The sequence below is a fragment of the Bombus affinis genome, chromosome 13 (genome assembly GCF_024516045.1).
Source record: "Bombus affinis isolate iyBomAffi1 chromosome 13, iyBomAffi1.2, whole genome shotgun sequence".
NCBI classification, from domain to species: domain Eukaryota; kingdom Metazoa; phylum Arthropoda; class Insecta; order Hymenoptera; family Apidae; genus Bombus; species Bombus affinis.
The window spans coordinates 918435-924457 of NC_066356.1; the positions used below are offsets into that span (position 1 = coordinate 918435).

Consider the following 6023-nt stretch of genomic DNA (forward strand, 5'->3'; position numbering starts at 1 on the left):
ATTAATTGGAATGTTTACTCTCGAGTGCCGCTACAACTATTTCTTTTTTAATGAGAGCTATACTATTATCTCATACCTTTGTTAGACAAAACGTTCATCCCTTGACCGCGGCTAAATTCGGCGACTGGTTGTTGCCCCGAACCCAAGCTCATTATTACAAATCTCGAACAAATACAATCGGATTGAATGACGGCAATTGCTTAATTACGGCTATGGTAGAATCTAGTTTACAATGTTAAGGGATTTTCCCAAAGTTTCAAAGGGAAGGCTCCGGTGTCCTTTCATCTCCGACATATATATAGTATATATGATTGTCATATCATAAACGTGTATATCATAAATTAAACGTTACTAAACGTTACTGTATGAAAAAGCATGGAATAGAATGCTAATTATTCCATTATTCGTTTTTGCAATTAATCAATGAACTGTACAAAACAACATCAAAGATTTAAACAAACGTATTTAAACGTTGGCATAAACGTACAAAATTAGAACAAATTATATTAAAGTGGAATAATAGTCGAACATCAAAGATTTAAACAAACGTATTTAAACGTTGGCATAAACGTACAAAATTAGAACAAATTATATTAAAGTGGAATAATAGTCGAACTTATATTCTGTTTCAAAAGTTTATGATACAAACTACCGATAGTGAAAAGATCAAATAGATTATCAATGGAGGAAAACAGAAAAAAGTCCGAAAGATTATATAAACTTTTGTTAATAATGTCTAATAAACAACTAAATAGTTCGATATTAATTCAACAAACCTAATAATAATGTATAAAATGTAATAACAGCAATTGAAGTATTAAGAAATTCAGATTACACAGTACATCAGTTACACCAAACACCACCTCAAATTGGTGACCACCCGACGTGAGATAAAAGTGGAGAAAGGTGTACGTATTACATTCAAAATGACGAGTGCCAAGAGCGAAATTATTACAGGATTCACAGACTCAGACAGTTCGAGAGCGTTCAGGGCGCTTGAGGACGAAGAAATGGGCGGTAGGACGCCGTCCCAATTCTATAGGGATTTGAAGAAGCTCGCCCCCTGTCAGCCTCCGACGACCTCGTGCTGGCGATCTGGAAGATCCACCTTCCAGTGAATATTCAACACGTTTTAACTGCGCTGAGGATACCAGAAATAAACGTCCAGCTCAAGATGGCCAACAACACCTACGAAAAATACCCGAAAGACGGACCACCAGCTACGGCCAGCGAACAATCGAACCGCGTCACTGACACGATGGATGACCGGTTATCTCGAGTAAAGGCACGAATCAGCGCGCTGCGCCTCGCCAATCGTCGTTATCCACGATCAAGCTCGAGGCATCGAGACAGACAGCAGAACTCTAATTTGTGTTACTACCACCCAACCTTTGAAGATCAAGCAAGAAATTATCGAAACCCTTGCAGCTGGCCTCAGGGGAAACGGAACCAACCGCGGCATGCAACGGCGGCCTAGTATCCCGCCGCATCTTTGTCACAGACAAAGAATCGAAGATCTTCTTCCTCGTGGACACCGGCGCCGATATATGCGTATACCCGCTCAACAAACTACGCGGACCCGCGAACAGAGATACATACGTGATGTTCGCGGCCAGCTGGTTACGCATCGCGACCTACAACACCATCCTAGTGTCTCTCGACCTAGCATTGCGTCGAGCACTGAAATGGCGTTTTATAATAGCGGACGTTAACACGCCTATCATCGGCATGGACTTCCTTAGCCACTATGAATTGTTGGTAGATGCAAAAAATAAACATCTCATAAATTCGACCAAGAACCTGTCAACAAGAGGATACACGAACACGACCCAAGCAGCGTCGATTAAGACAATCATTGGTGAGTCAACGTATCACCGACTTCTCGCCGAATTGCCGGACCTGGCCCGTCTACCGACTTTCGGACGAGAGAAAACTCGATACGGTGTGGTACACCATATCGAAACCATACCCGATCCACCCGTCTACAGCAAACCTCACCGCCTCGCACCCGATCGAGTTAAACAGGTCAAGACGGAATTTAAGATGTTGATCGAGCAAGGAATGATGCGGCCATCGAAAAGCCCATGGGCATCATTTCTGCACGTCATACCGAAGAAGGACGGAGGACTACGACCCTGCGGTGACTACCGTGCGTTGAACGCCCGCACCGTACCTGACAGGTACTCGCTGCCGCACAGCATAAGAATATCTTTTCTAAGATCGACCTCGTCCGCGCTTACTACTAAATTCCGATCGTGCCCAAAGACGTTGAAAAAACCGCGATCACGACACATTTCGGACTTTTTGAAGCAGCCAATATGATGTTCGGACTTCGGAACACCGCGCAAATATTTCAGCAATTCGTCGACGAAATCACACGTGACTTCGATTTCGTCTACGCATACATCGATGATTTTCTAATAGCTTCGAAAGACGAAAAACAACACCACGAATATTTGCGAATACTATTCAACCGTCTCAACGACTACGGTATTGTAATAAATCCCGCGAAAAGCGAATTCGGCGCGCACGAAATCATATTCCTCCGATAATCTTACAGACCAATATTACTGCTTCTAGTATTTTCCAAAATACTGGAAAAAATAATATATTACCGGATAAAAACAATAATAGAGATAAAAAAACTAATACCGGAACACCAATTTGGATTCAGAAACAAACATTCCACGATACAGCAAGTGCACAGGCTTATCAACGAAATAATAATAGCACTAGAAAACAAGGAATACTGCACAGCCCTCTTTATGGACATAGAAAAAGCATTTGACAGAATAAACCATCAAAACCTACATCAAACAATTAGGAAAATTCCCGAAGCAAATACACCAATTAATAAAATCCTACCTAAGCAGTAGAAGCTTCGTAATAAAAATCAAGGACACATATTCTGAAGTTAAAGACATCAAGGCAGGGGTACTACAAGGACGCGTCCTAGGCCCAATACTACACACATTATACACGGCGAACATACCAACAACTACCAATAGCACAGTACTGACATTCGCGGTCGACACAGTTATACTAGTCAGGCATACGAACTCAGAAACGGCAGTCAAATTACTACAAGAACATATCACAAAAATAGAAAAGTGGCTACAAGAAAAACAAATAAAAGCAAACCCCAATAATCGCAACCATATTACATTCGCGCTACGAAAAAAGATACCACCAAACATCCTTCTGAACGGCACGCATATAACACAAACAAAGCATGTCAAATACCTAGGACTCCACTTAGATACACAACTCACATGGAAACTACATACTAAATCAATAATAGAAAAAATACAGAAAACAAGGAGACAAATGCAGAAAATCCAAATTAAGCATAGAAAATAAATTAAAAATATATAAAACGATCATAAAACCAATCTGGACGTACGGAATGCCACTATGGGGGACAGCAGCAATGAGCCATATAAAAAAAATAGAGATAATACAAGCTAAAATTTTTAGGACAATAGTAAACGCTCCTTGGCATGTCAGAAACGAGGACATACGGAGGGACCTGGAAATCCCAACGGTCAAGGAAGCAATCAGCAGCAACGCGGAAAGATACAAGGCAAGAATAGTAACACACCCAAACGGGCTAGCAGCGGAAACGTTCAAAACCATTAACATGGATAGAAGGCTAAAAAGGAAGCATCCAACAGACCACACAAAGGATATGACCTAGCAAACGCGAGGATGGTACCCCGCTGGGGGTAGCCACCTACATGTTAATATAACTGCTAAAAAATTCTACCAAATGTCCAAATTGGACAAATTGTGAATACAAATAATAAATAAAAAAAAAAAACGTTGATCGTTTAGCCCGTAGGAAATGTTCCGTTGCGATGTTCCTTTGTCGGCACTTCAAAAGTGCCTACTGTGTTGCAGTGGTCCGTTGATCCTCGATCTTCAAGGTTGGCCGTAGCCCGAAATGCGTGGTTTCGTTTACTTGAAGCTGATGAATCCTGGCATGGATCGCCAAAATGTCACGTTATGTCATGTTAGATGATAAAATAAAATAGCTGAGTCGCAACACAATGATCAATTTTTCTTTTATTGAATTTTATTATGAATTCAGCAATCACAATGGAATACATACTGAATTAACACTTATAAATCTGAATTCACTCCAACAACTTTATGTAAAACCTAGTTACACTGATACGTTAAGTACGCGACTGATCTAAGGGTAGAAACCGGTAAAGATATGTTTCTTTCTAAGGATACAGAATAAGTGAAATTTTACTGACGATACTGTGTCTAAGGAAAGTTAGGTGTTACGCCGCGCAACACATCTGCATTCCATCCCGCGCGGGGTGACAGCCAACGGTCTACATGCCACCTTCGAACCTTCCATAGGCCTAAGGACCCACCATAAAGTGAAATCCTAACTGCATTGTTCGTACACTTGGTTTGAGTCAATCTGTCTGCCAAAAAAGACTTTTTAATTCCAGAAGTGTTTTCAGCTGGTTCTTTAGAAGGGTCCTTGGGTTTATTACGTGCTCTTAAGAATTGCGGAGAAAGCAGGTAGTGGCCTAACGAAAAAAGCGGAGATCTCCCTAACGGAAAATCTGAGTCTCCCCATAAACAGTGTCGCCTAGGACCCAAGTTAGTAGGAGGCTTCTTCCTCCTATCTTCCTTCCCAACATTGGTCATAACCAATCAGCATCGCGGATCATTGCCCTCACTTTCCTAACTGAAAATGTAAGCAACGAATCCGCGTTCTTCGTTCAAAGGGCACACCCATACCGAGCTTTCCTCCGTATTCACATTAGAATAAAACTTCAAAGTTTGATCGTCTCTCACGGTGTCTAGAGTTCCTGCATTTCCTACAACTCTCACCGTTCCTACCTCTCTAAGAGTTTGATCGTCTCTCACGGTGCCTAGAGTTCCTGCATTTCCTACAACTCTCACCGTTCCTACCTCTCTAAGAGTTTGATCGTCTCTCACGGTGTCTAGAGTTCCTGCATTTCCTACAACTCTCACCATTCCTACCTCTCTAAGAGTTTGATCGTCTCTCACGGTGCCTAGAGTTCCTGCATTTCCTACAACTCTCACCGTTCCTACCTCTCTAAGAGTTAGATCGTCTCTCACGGTGCTTAGAGTTTCTATAATCCGTATAGCTCTCACCGTTCCTGCATCTCTCAGAGTTCCTTCATCATTTCTCACGGTGCCGAGAGTTCCTGCATTCCCTATAACTCTCACCGTTCCTATATCTCTCAGAGTTTCCTACAACTCTCAAGGTGCCTACACGGCCTAGAGTCTTCTAAGGCTCTCACATTATCCAGAACTCCGACAGTTCCTATAACTCTCAAGGGCCTAGAGCGCCTAAAGCTCTCCTTCTCTCATCCAAGACGAACCCTTCTCTCGTTATCTGTATCTTAATCAACGGCGTTACTACTTTGTGTGATTGTATAAAGTGTTGGAAATATACATTATTATAACTCAGTGACTACCAGTGTTATACCGCATCAACCACCCCGATTATCCTAACCGAAATACGGGGATCGAACTATTCGTGGTGTCGATTATTCTAATCGTGACGGGAATTTACGACTCCCGTTGACGCGTATTCTAACGACCGCGTCTCCCCGCGATAGCTCGAAAATACATTAGGGGCGGATGTGTCTAAAGATACGGGACCATCGGATTTGTTGATGACAATTTTGGTTATGAAAGTGAGGTTAGTAGATACTGCTTCCGATTGGATAATAAGAAGGTTGGTGGACCAGGAAGGGTTTTAGCCGTCCTCGAGAGAAAGTTGCTAACGGAAGATACCGCGTAGTTGGGTTAACGGGTGTGTTAACCCGTAGTAAAGAATAAATGTAAGAGGAAACCTAAAACAAAAGATACTTGTTTGGTCTGAAGGGCCTTAACTATGAAAATGTCAAGACCCATGGTGGGTCCTTAAGACCATTGAGGATACGCGCCAAGGATGTGCAGACATCTGGCTGCCATCTTGCCCGCGGTGTGCGGCTTGGTCTCTGATGTGGATTGACGTTACACTCACA

The 6023-nt window shown here is 42.3% G+C and overlaps 1 long non-coding RNA gene across 1 annotated transcript; it reads left to right on the forward strand.

Moving 5' to 3' along the window:
• The first annotated feature begins 5143 nt into the window (after window positions 1–5143).
• On the forward strand, window positions 5144–5464 carry LOC126923091 (uncharacterized). The gene is made up of 2 exons (XR_007713057.1): window positions 5144–5182; window positions 5256–5464. It is a non-coding gene; the product is annotated as an uncharacterized LOC126923091 (long non-coding RNA).
• The last annotated feature ends 559 nt before the right edge of the window (window positions 5465–6023 follow it).